Below are 12,131 nucleotides of genomic sequence, written 5' to 3' on the forward strand. Positions count from 1 at the left end.
TTAGTAGAGACGGGGTTTCACCGTGTCAGCCAGGATGGTCTCGATCTCCTGACCTCGTGATCCGCCCGTCTCGGCCTCCCAAAGTGCTGGGATTACAGGCTGGAGCCACCGCGCCCGGCCTCCTGCAGGATTTTAATATACAGAGGTGGCCATGGGATGACACAAAGGGGTCAATGACATTGAAATAAGACCTTTATTACTGAACAGCTCATGAGAGGAGGGACATACCACACCACACTAGGCCACAGAGAGAAGCATCAGCTTTGGTCAGGAGGCAGAGGGAGTGAGGGGAAAGCCTCTGCCTGAGCCTTGATTAGGGTTTCCTCAGGCAAGGCAAGGCATTGGCTATGGGTGTGTGGGGTAGTTAGTTTGGAATTAGCTATTCTGAATAATTCTGGCAGGCTTTGGGGCATAGGGACTTGTGCCTACTGGTCTGGTACTTGAGCTTGGGTTGATGTGGGGCAGGGCAAATATTGCCTTGCGGCATGAGAGTTGAATAAAGGAGGTGTTTGGGGGTATGAACTCAGGGTTGGTTGGTTTGCATATGAAAGGTGTGTAGTCAGGTTGAGTTGTTTATTATCTCTAGGAATCAGCTAGTCCTGGGAGAGGCAGTTTCTCCCCAGTTAGAGAGACCACAAATGTCAGAGCATCAATACTACAGAAAAGAAGGAAATATTGTTAATACAATTGACCCAGTGAGTAGATGCCCAGTAGATGAATACAGACTCTAAGAAAACACAGGACATCCTGCGAGCATCTTTTTCTTCCTAGCTTTGATGGGATGGAGCCCTGTGATTGGTAATGCCTGAGAGATGCGCCTACCCTGGGAAGGCCAGGCCCACCCCGTTGGGAACATAGGAACATGTTACTGGAATGGTTGGAGGGATGGTGATGATGCTTGGCTGAAAACCCTGTGTCTAAGGGAGAGAAAGGATTCTGCTGTGGTGGGCTGAGGGCAGGGGCATTTCAGACATAGGAGGGAGAAGCAGGACAGAGATGTTAGCCATTTATGAAACAGTCTTCACACACTACTGCCTTCAAACTGTCTTGTCTGCTCCTTCCCTTGTCAATATCTCAGATGGATGGGTTAGCTTTCCTGTTAACTTCTGTAATTTGACTCATTTTCAGGTATTAAAATGTCCTGCCCAGTTTCTGTCAAATCCAGTCTTGCAGGCTATTCCAGTTTTCCTCCCTCCTCTTGTCTCAGCCTGACCTGAGCTGGAATCCTGGAGGAGGGGAGGTTGGGGAACTGGGACTGTCTAGCATGTTTCTCCCTCCTTGCCCTCTTATCTGCTGCTGTGGGTGTTCTATCCCCTGTGTGTGAGCCCTGAGGTGAGAGGACAGATGTCATCCTGGGTGGGCCGTTACAAGGCATCAATTCTATCAGGGAGTGGCACCTTCTGTTGGCTTTCATGGGCCATCATGGTTTTCTCAGGAAGGATCTCTGTGTGACACTATTTCTGGGTGTGGGTTGCCTGTTCTCTGGCTGACCTCATGGGACCTTCGTCTTGCTCTCCTTTCTTGCAGGAAACCCTACAACTAACAGATAAGATCCCATCAAGACATCTTGAGCCTAGCTACCTCCCGTGGCCTGTATTTGGTCCACAGGAAACTCGTGCAGTCTTGCTACAGCAAATTGAGGTGGTATAGGGTGCCTGCTGCTGCCTCTCTCCTCACCTTTCCACAGAGGGCTGCCCCAGCGTGACCCCCACTTCCAGAGTTTCTCCAGGTAAGAAGCGGGTGTGAATCTCCGTACATATATGCTGTAGCAGGTATGCACTTCTCCTTGTTGTCATATTCCATGGGGTGAAAGTCGTGGTTAGCACCTGTGACTTTCTTCCTGTGGGCTCTGCTCAATGTACCAGGGGAGCTTACATGCCTGGGAATAGGAGTCGGTGGACAAACACCCCAGCTTCCTTGCCTTTATTTGGGTCACGGTGTGTGCATGATAGTCATCAATGGGTTTGAGCTCCAGTTGCCCACAACGGTCCCTGCTCATTAATGCACACTGTACTGGCTTCCTTTCCATCCCTCTCTCATTTTCCTACTTCCCTCTCAGTACTTCCTGGAATATTTATCAAACTGCTGTGCTTGAGTCTTTAGCACGGGGTCAGATTCCAGGGGGAACCCAGCCTAAGACATGTGTCCTTAAGCTCCTAAGTATACACTCCCAGGACGGTTCTTATCTCATCTCATCCTATCCCAGTTGAGGGTGGAATGGGGCTCCCAGACTCCACAGCTCAGCAAGCCACCAGCCATGGGTGTCAGGCTGGTCCCTGAAGCCAATCTCTTGAGCAACATCCCATACTTGGTGGCTGCTGTACCTTCCATGCCTGGTACCTTTCTGTCCCTCTTCCTGAGTCACAGTGCTCTCTGCCCAGGATGACAACTCTCAAAGCTGACTATCTACTTCCCCATATTTCTCTCAAACATTTACTCTTCTCCTTATATAGATTGGAGTGGGTGATGGGGATACTGTTAGGTCTTAGTGGGTGACCTGTTAGGATACCTCTTAAGAAGTCTGAGGGGGTGTGTCCTCCAGCTCCTCTATAGAATATAGGGCACTTATCACTTATCTTGTGACAAACTTAGATCAGGGACTTAGAGAGAAAAGTCCCACTCACCAGCTTGTTTCAAAATATAGTTGATGCACATACACCTACCTAGAGACCCCACAATTCTACTCCTTCATATGCACCCAACAGAAATGTGCTCCTATGTTCACCAACAGACACATACAAGAGTGCTTATAGCAGTGCTATTGGTGATATCACAAAACTGGAAAAAAACCAATGCCCATAAACAGTAAAAAAGATTATTATATTGTGATATAATCATATGGTGGGTTACTACTCAGCAATGAGAATGCATGAACTACAACCTCATGAGAAAATGTGGATGAAACTCATAAACATGGTTGAGGCAAAGAAGCCAGACACAAAGGCATACATACTGCATGATTCCACTTATAAAGAGTTCACAGTCAAACAAAATTTACCTGTGATGCAAAAGTCAGGCTCATGCTTATCTTTAGAAGGGAGGCATTGACTAGAAGGTACCACAAGGTGAGCTTCTGGAGCGCTGACCATGTTTCATTTCTTGACCTGGGTGATGGATGTCTGGGTGTGTTTACTTCATGCAAATTAATCCATCAATACACTCAGGATTTGTGCACCTTTATTAGGTATGGCATGCTTCAATTTCTATATTAATATATGAATACCAGGCCAGTATAAACCTACTGTGAGCAAGCTCACCTGACAAGAGGAGAAAGAGGTCTTCTGAGGGAGTTGCATGAATGAGCAAGTATGTACTGTCAGGAGGCAAGAGAGTACCTCTGGGATAGGATTTCTGGAGCGTTTGATGAAAAGATCCAGAACATATAACTGAACAAATAAGAATTCATTGAATTGACATCACTTTCTTGGAACTAAGATTTAATAGCCTTGCAAAGGCCTGAGGAAATGGGACAAACTCACTGCTAAAGAAGCTTCTAGAAGCCTAGAGAAGGCAGTGGCCCATACTGAGATGAAGTAGAAATAGCTGAGTTTCTCCGGCAGGAGGAAAAAACCTGAGGGAAAGGGACATGCAGTATATGAGGCCAGAAGGCCCATAGAGGATATGTTCCAATGGAGAACCAAGAGGACACATCATTCACCAGTAACATCAGGAGTGCACTGGTGAGAAGCACACCAGCCTCCCAAGTAACTCATTATTGGCTCTCCTCTGCAGATTAAGGCTGCTGATAGGAGAGGCAGATGCAGAACTGGACCATTAGGAAGATAATGACTTCCTAATATAGCAGAAGCCAGAGGACTGCAATTATCATAAAGACTGGCAAGGTCAGAAGGGCTGCGATGGTGGCTTGAACTGAGAGCATGGATAACGAGCCTGGTGTCTTTAGAGGCAAAATATTCAGGCAGCCAATAAGACTGCTGCCTAACATTTACAAACAGAAGGCAAATATGGAGGAACAGAGGTGGAGAACTTCTGTTTTCAGCTAAGATGGAGTAGCAAGTTTCAGATTTGCTCTTGTTCCTGAAACAACCAAAAATACACAAAATATGTGAAACATTAGTTTTCAAGACATGAAAATTTAGGCAAGGAAGAGGAATAACCTTTCAGAAATGGAAATCAAATGAAGGGAGCCCTATGAGTGCCCCATCTTATTACCGTGAGAAATTTTCCAGATTATGGCCCAGAAAGGGGAAACTCAGGTAGACTCTCGAGTTCAGAAGGCAGAGTTGAAAGTTGGGAGAGAAAAAGGCAGGTAGAGTTTGTAGGATGGTACCCTGGAGAAGAGAATGCTGCACAGGTGGATAACTCTAGAGGTCTACAGAAGGATTCCCTCAGGTATTCAGAAAAGAACTGATAAATACCTACGTGTGAGGAAACTGACCAGGGCTAGGGATAGAACCCTCTGAAAGGATTATAAGGAATAGCACTCCATACTCACAGAGGGCTGGAAACAGTGCTTGTTTCCATTAGCCATAAGGGAAAATCTAAAAATTCATGAGGCATTGGGTAGAATACACAGAAGGGTCTTGACTCAGTAGTGTAGAATAATTCACTGTAGATTGGACATTGTTCTGGTTCTGCCTAATGAATCTTAAAAGCAAGACCCTGAAGGAGCAAACTGTTTCTGCGTAACTGAACTGTATCCAAAACAAAGCTCAAGAATACTTTTAGGAATTAAAAAATCCAGCAAACAGCAAAGTAAAATCCACAATACTTCACATTCAATAAAAAAATACTAGGCATGAAAAAAAGCATTAAAATGTCTCCCATAATAAGGAGAAAAATCAGGCAAATAAAATTTACTAAAACTGACACAGAAGTTAGAATTAGCAGACATTAGTTAATATTTAGTAGTGTTGTATATATTTTAAAAGTTAAGTAGTGATATGCAATAGAAAAAATGATCCAAATTGAACTTCTAGGTCTCATAGTACAATATGTGAGATAAAAAATACATTGCATGAGATCAATGGTATACTAGATACTGCAGAAGAAAAGATTAGTGACTTGAAGACATAGCAGTAGAATCTATCTGAGCTGAAACACACAGAAGAAAGACAACAAGAACAAAAACAAACAGAGCATCAGTGAACTGCGGGACAACTTTTTTGACGTGTTATATGTAGAGTACTCAAAGGAGAGAAGAGAGAAGCATGGATAAAAATTTTAAAAAATAATGGCTAAAATATTTCCCAAACTTGATAAAAACTATAAACTCACGGATTCAAGAAATTCCACAAAATTGAAGAGCAAGAAACATTAAGAAATCCATAACAAGGCAGATTGTAATCAAACTACTCAAAACTGGTTATAAAAAGAAAGTCTTAAAAGCAGCCAGAGGGGAGAAAACAAGAGTCATGGTATACACAGATAAAGATAATGGTGACAGAAAATTTCTTGTTGGAAACAATGCAAGTGGGAAGACAGTGGAGCAATATTTTTTAAAAAACAAAAGAAAAAAAACATATCAACTTAGAATTGTATACCCAGAAAAAATATCTTTCAAAGCAAGGAGAAGTGGCCTGAGTTGAGAATATATAAAGATTCCTGGACAGAGGCCAATAGCCTGACTGACTGATCAGAGTCCTGGCAGGAAAAGGATGAAAGGATTGGAGACAAGGAGGTCTGAGGTTGAGACATGTGGATGGACATATGGATGTTGGTGTGAACTCTGAAGATTTTTTTATCACATATTAACTCTGACCAGAAACTATCCACCACAGAAGAGGCACTGAATAAGAAGACAAAATGACTCAGCCAGTTGACTGTAACCACCCTTCATCATTGGCCACCCCAGAACTGGCAGAATGGACAAATGAATAGAGTGGCCATGATTGTAGAGACAAAGGTTAGTATGGGTCTAATTATGAATTTCCAGAAAGGAAAGACAATTTAGCTACTGCTGCCACTGAATACCTAATTTGCCAGCACCATGGACCAATACCGAGCCTCTAGATCTGGCACTATTCCTCAAGGAGACCACTGAGCCACTTGGTAGCAAGTTGACTACATTGGGCCCCTTCTGTTCTAGAAGGACCAGTGGTTCAACCTTATAGGATAGATACCTGTTACAGGTGTAGTCCTGCCTTTCTGCCTGCAGAGTCTCAGCTGGCACAACTATTCAGAGCTTTGTAGAATTCCTGATTCACAGACATGGAATCTCACACAATGTAGCATCGGTCTAGCGAACCCATTTTATAGTGAAGGAGGTGTAAAATTGAGTCAGTGACCTTAGGGTCTACTGGTTGTATCATGTACCATATCATCCAGAAAGAGCTGGCCTCATATAATGTTAGAATGGCCCTCCAAATGCACAAGTAAGTGCCAGCTTGGCGGCAAGCCCATCAGATGCCATCTTTCAGAAGGCAATATATGCATTCTATCAGAGATTCCTGGGTCCCAGGTAGGAAAAGTACGTGGACTCAGGAACCAAGGAATGGAAGCATCCCTTAACATTATTCCCACGGACCTTGCAGGAAACTTTATGCTTTCCATCCCCCTAACCGTGGACTCTGCGGGATTAAATATTTTGGTTCCCAAAGAGGATACACTCTTGCCAGGGACACAGCAAGAGTACCATTGAATTACAAAACTACCACTGCTACCAGGGTGCTTTAAATACTTTGTATCTGGGGGCTAGCAGGTAAGAGAGGAGTCACCATCATGGCAGGGATAATAGATCCTATCATCAGGAAGGGATAGGGCTGCTAGTACACAATGGGAATGAAGAGGAATATGTGTGGAACTTGGTTTTCCCTTTCCCCATTGTAACTGTGAAGGAACACATGCAGAAAACACAAAGTAAGAAATGCATGATAAGTCTGGTTGTGGCGGCTCACACCTATAATCCCAGCACTTTGAGAGGCCAAGGTGGGCAGATCGCTTGAGCCCAGGAATTCAAGACCAGCCTGGGCAACATGGCAAAACCCCATTTCTACAAAAAAACCCCAAAAATTATCCATGCATGGTTCACCTGTAATCCCAGTTACTTGGGATTTGTTACTTGGATGCATCTGTAATCCCAGTTACTTGGGAGGCTGAGGTGAGAGGATGGCTTGAGCCTGGGAGGCAGAGGTTGCAGTGAGCCAAGATCACGCCATTGCACTCCAGCCTGGGCAAGAGAGCCAGACTCTGTCTCAAACAAACAGCAAACAAACAAAAAACAACAAAACAAAACAAAAAAGAAATGTATGATTACCAAGGACTCAGACTCCTTAGCAATGAAGGGTTGCATCACACCACCAATGAGTCATCAAGACCTGGAGAAGGTGGGAGGAATTTAGGAAGGACAGTGGAAGAAGGAGAAGGTTAGTGCCATTTGTGGTCCTGAGATCAATGGGGTGATGGGGGTTGTAGCTCATCCTGCCACCTTCCGTCTTCTAAGTGTCCCCTCAGAAAGAGAGGCCCATGGGAATTAGGGAGGAATTGCTCCCCAAACATGTGTGGAGAAATGGACCTGTAAAAGCAAGGGGTGGACTGTGGAGGCCATAGAGATGCCCCATGTAGCTTTCCGCTCAAGAGGACCTAGTGTGGGGAGCATCGTTGAATGGCAGCCCCTAGCAGCCACACCTTAGGATCCACCATTACATTCATGTTAAGCCCACATTTCCCCCAGGTTGCTGTTAGTGACTGAGAACATTGGGTTCTAGGGTTGGACCATTCCTGCCTGATGTGCATCTGCTTTGTTCAGGTACTACCCACTGAATCTGACCGAGTCTTTCCCAGAACTCCTCATGAACCCGACTGAGTCTTTCTCAGAGCTCCACTGTATCTGAGACTCTCCCTACTCAATCCCTCCTTCTCTCTCTCCTTTCCCAGGTGTCAGATATGCATTTCAACCTGAAGGCTCTCCCCGTCTCGTCTTGTTCCTTCACCTTTTATCCTTCATCGACATTCTGCCTAACAATCTCTTGCACATCCACTCCTGTCTTGACATCTGCTTCTCAGAAGACCTAAATTGATACACTTTCTCTGCCCAACTCTCCTAAACACCTTCCCTTCTATATTTCTTTACTGTGGGGTTCTATTTTCCCTTTCATGGATCTTATCCTAATTAGTGATTGTTTTATATTTCCGTGTGTGTGTGTGGTCCTGCTCCTTGGAAATGTGACTTTTGTGTGGACAGGATGCTTTGAAGGATACCTGCATTGTCTACTGCTGTGCCTATGGTACCTGGCACATGACAGGCATTCATAGTTCCCATGGGCCTCTCTTTCTGAGGGGACACTTAGAAGAAGGGAGGTGGCAGGATGAGCTACAACACCCATTGCCCCATTGATCTCAGGACCACCAGTGGTACCCATCTTCTCCGTCTTGCACTATCTTTCCTAAATTCCTCCCACCTTCTCCAGGTCTTGAGGACTTGGTGGTGGTGTGATACCTGTTAAATGAATGTTCAATAAATGGTGGGAAAACTGAGGAAGCACACATTAAACGTATAACAATGCTTTGGAAAAATACCCAAATGCTCTACTTTCCAGAAGTGCCCACTCAATGATCTGGTATTATTTCCAGCCTCGATCACCAAGACTCTCTCTGTGGCTGTTTGGAGCACGGGCCCAGGTCCCAGCACAGGGAGGCACCAGCTGGGAGGATGCCGAAGGCTCCTGGCTGCACTTCACCAGAAGCCAGTACACATTCATAAGGTTGAGGTGATGAGCCATCCTCTCGCTGGAGTGGGCACTTTAGGAACATTACCCCTTGAAAAGCATCTCCCTGGGATAAACGCTGAACAGGGTGTTTATCTTCAGAATGCGAAATGTATGAAGTGCCGTAATTAAACCAGCAGGGGTGGGGATGGAGGGCTAGCTCCAAACAGTTTCTTTGAAGATGAAAGTCATTAGATTTCAATGAAAATCTAGGATGCAGCATCCCACTGACACAAGAATATTTAACCTACATCCTAGAGCGGGGCAAGCAATTGATAGTATGATTGATAATAACTTGATTGCAGTAATTGCGAAGGGGAATTTGAAAATGGTTAGATTAGCAGGAAGCAGGCAATGAGTCGATAGTATCTTTGTGGAGCCAAATTTTCCTAGAATGTTGAATGTTGAAGTTTCTCCATGTTTTTTTTTTTTTTTTTTTTTTTTTTTTTTCCAGCCAGGAGAATCCTGAAATCTCTGCAAATAAGCAGTCCAGGAGCCAGAGAATTGTGGGATCTCATATAAACAAATCATCCAGGAAAAACACAGCCAGTCTCCCTTTGGTAAACCTCCATGACTGGGGATCCCCTGCCACCTGGAAAGCAGTTCTGCCTGCCATGCATGTCATCACTGATTTTTACTGCTGCAGCAGACTCTGTCATACCTGCCCGCTTCTTCAGTGAATTGTTCAGTGCGCACCACCAGCTACCTGCTGTAAGCATTCGCACTTCTCTACCTGCCTGGCAGCCTTTCTCAGCTGAACACAGGCCAGGCCAGAAGTGCCAGGGAGTTAATGTCCTTGGAAGCAGCTCTCTACCAATGACAAATGGAGCTGGTGGATAAATTCTCAGCTTCCTCCCCTCTCAGGTGGGACAGCCCTGAGATGTGCTCTATGCAATCTCCCACAAGTCCCCAGCAGGCTCAAGCTCCCATTGTCCAACCCTGGTAACCTGCTCATCGACACCCCTGTCTTGCCTTCCCTTCCTGGCCTCACTTCCTCACTCTCTTACTGTTGCCTCCTGAGATCGCATCCAAAGTAAATGACCTGCACCCAAATCTGTGTCTCACAGTCTGCCTCTAGGGGAACTCAAAGTAAGATAACTGTGGAGTGTTTTCAAGGGTGAGACGCAAACCATGGACAAGTGGTTCAGTTGGGGCACTGGCCAGTCAGAAAGGGTTACCAACTGCAGTGCCAGGCCTTACCTCCTGACCTGCCGCATCGCCGTGGGAAGGTAGGGATTCGCGTGGAAGTTATCCCCTGACTTGCATCACTGCAGAGGGCGGGAAGTGCCAGAGACTGTGGTTAGGCACCGGGGGAGACCCCCAGGGTCTCAGGGCAGTGGTAATGAACCAATAAGCACAGAATTATTTCAATATTTTATCTGATGGAGCTGTGCCAATGATTACTGTTTATCAATTCTGAATGTATTTGAAATTTGTAAGAATTATTTCAATCACTTCTGGGGTCAGGGAAGTAATGGAAGTGAATGAAGCAGGCTAAATGTAAGAAAAATCAAGCAGCTGACCCGGTTTGGTGGCTTATGCCTGTACACCAGCACTTTGGGAGGCCAAGGCAGGTGGATCACTTGAGGTCAGGAGTTCGAGACCAGCCTAGCCAACATGGCGAAGCACCGTCTCTACTAAAAATACAAAAATCAACTGGGCATGGTCGTGGGCACCTGTAATCCCAGCTACTCAGGAGGCTGAGGCAGGAGAATCGCTTTAACCCAGGAGGTGGAGGTTGCAGTGAATCAAGATCGTTCCACTGAACTCTAGCCTGGATGACAAAGAAAGACTCTGTCAAAAAAAAAGAAAAGAAAAGAAAAGAAAAGAAAAGAACGAACGAAAGAAAGGAAAAGAAAGAAAAGAGAAAGGAAAAGAAAGAAAAGAGAAAGAAAGGAAGAAAGGAGGGAGGAAGGGAGGGAGGGAGGAAGAAAACAAGAAAGCAAGAAAGCAAAAAAGGAAAGAAAGAAAGATCATGCACTCACATGGACACATGGATGTTTATTTTTCCATTTGATTGGCAGGGGTAGAGAGGAGTCTTTCTCTTCTATGGGAAACACAGCAGCCAGCACAAGCTCGCTGACACATGCCAGGGATGGCAGGGTGTTGGGAGACAACAGGGTGGAGATAGGAGTGTCCTGGCCTTTCTTAAAGGGGCTACCATGTCTCACTCCAATCAGTGGTTACCTTGTGGGATATGGGCCTGGTGGTGCCAGCTTTCTAAGAGACTTAGAAATTTTGGATTCTTGGCCAGGCATGGTGGCTCATGCCTGTAATCCCAGCACTTTGGGAAGCTGAGGCGGGCGGATCACGAGGTCAGGAGATTGAGACCATGCTGGCTAACAAGGTGAAACCCCGTCTCTATTGAAAATACAAAAAATTAGCTGGGCATGGTGGCGGGTGCCTATAATTTCAGCTACTCGGGAGGCTGAGGCAGGAGAATCACTTGAACCTGGGAGGCGGAGGTCACAGTGAGCCGAGATCATGCCACTGCACTCCAGCCTGGGCAACAGAGTGAGACTCTGTCTCAAAATAATTAAGTAATTTAAAAAAAGAAAGTTTGGATTCTTATGTGACATTCTTCAGTTTCAAATAATTTAAAACCACGGTGTAAGCCAAATGAAATGTAAGTGTGTGCTGGTCCACTAAGCAGGCTGCCAGTTGGTGACCTCTGTCTTAAAGAGTGGATTTGAATTCAAAATTGCCTCCCATTAACTGGCGTCCCCCACTGGGTGGTGTTGCTGACCTTGCCTCTCTGTCTGCGCCCTCCTATCACCGAGCTTCCTCCTAAGTTGCCTGCCTCTGATCCCTTGCACTTTTGTATGTGGACACACTGAATACAAAGGGCTGAAGCCCGGTTGGGACCTGCCTTCCTCAGTTATCTGTTCCTAACCAGATATACTTCAGGACTTCTCCGCACATGGAGGGAGTTTTTGTCCAGGAGGTCTGAGTGGAGACTTCCTGAAAATGATGCTGCTGAGGGAGGAGGGGCTGAAGATGGGTCTGGATTCATGGTTGAGGGAGCTATGGAGTTTAGCTTGGAGAAGACTGTGTGTGTGTGCATTATGTGTGTGCATTATGTGTGTGCATGTGTCTGTATGCATGTGTGTGTGTGCCTGTGGATGTGGTGGTGGAGGCAGAAGAGTGGCAGAGGAAAGCAGGCAGATAGCTGAGAGTTACCTTCACATATCTAAAAGGAGAAGAAGGCACTTTTCTTCCTACAAGTCAGAACTAAGATTAAAAGTAGAAGCAAGAAGGTCAAGCTGCTGTTTTTCTTCTTTTTCTCTTTCTTTTTTTCCCACTGCTCTAGTAAAAGCTTAGTTGAGAGCGACAGATTTGCAACTCAGGCTGACCTAAGCAGTAAAGGGAGATTACTGGTTTATGTTACTACAGGGGAAGATGGACTTCAGGGATGGCTGAATATGAGTGCTCAATTGTATTAGCATTTTCTCTCTCTCTCCCTTG

The 12,131-nt window shown here is 45.4% G+C and overlaps 1 long non-coding RNA gene across 2 annotated transcripts; it reads left to right on the forward strand.

Moving 5' to 3' along the window:
• The first annotated feature begins 247 nt into the window (after positions 1-247).
• Positions 248-9,736, forward strand: LOC105492258 (uncharacterized). Of its 2 annotated transcripts, none has more exons than XR_011616432.1 (3): positions 248-333; positions 1,528-1,729; positions 9,121-9,736. It is a non-coding gene; the product is annotated as an uncharacterized lncRNA (long non-coding RNA). The 2 variants fall into 2 exon arrangements; XR_003020546.2 differs by lacking the exon at positions 248-333 and adding an exon at positions 350-798.
• Positions 9,737-12,131: the final 2,395 nt, after the last annotated feature.

This window comes from Macaca nemestrina, chromosome 18 (assembly GCF_043159975.1).
Source record: "Macaca nemestrina isolate mMacNem1 chromosome 18, mMacNem.hap1, whole genome shotgun sequence".
NCBI classification, from domain to species: Eukaryota; Metazoa; Chordata; class Mammalia; order Primates; family Cercopithecidae; genus Macaca; species Macaca nemestrina.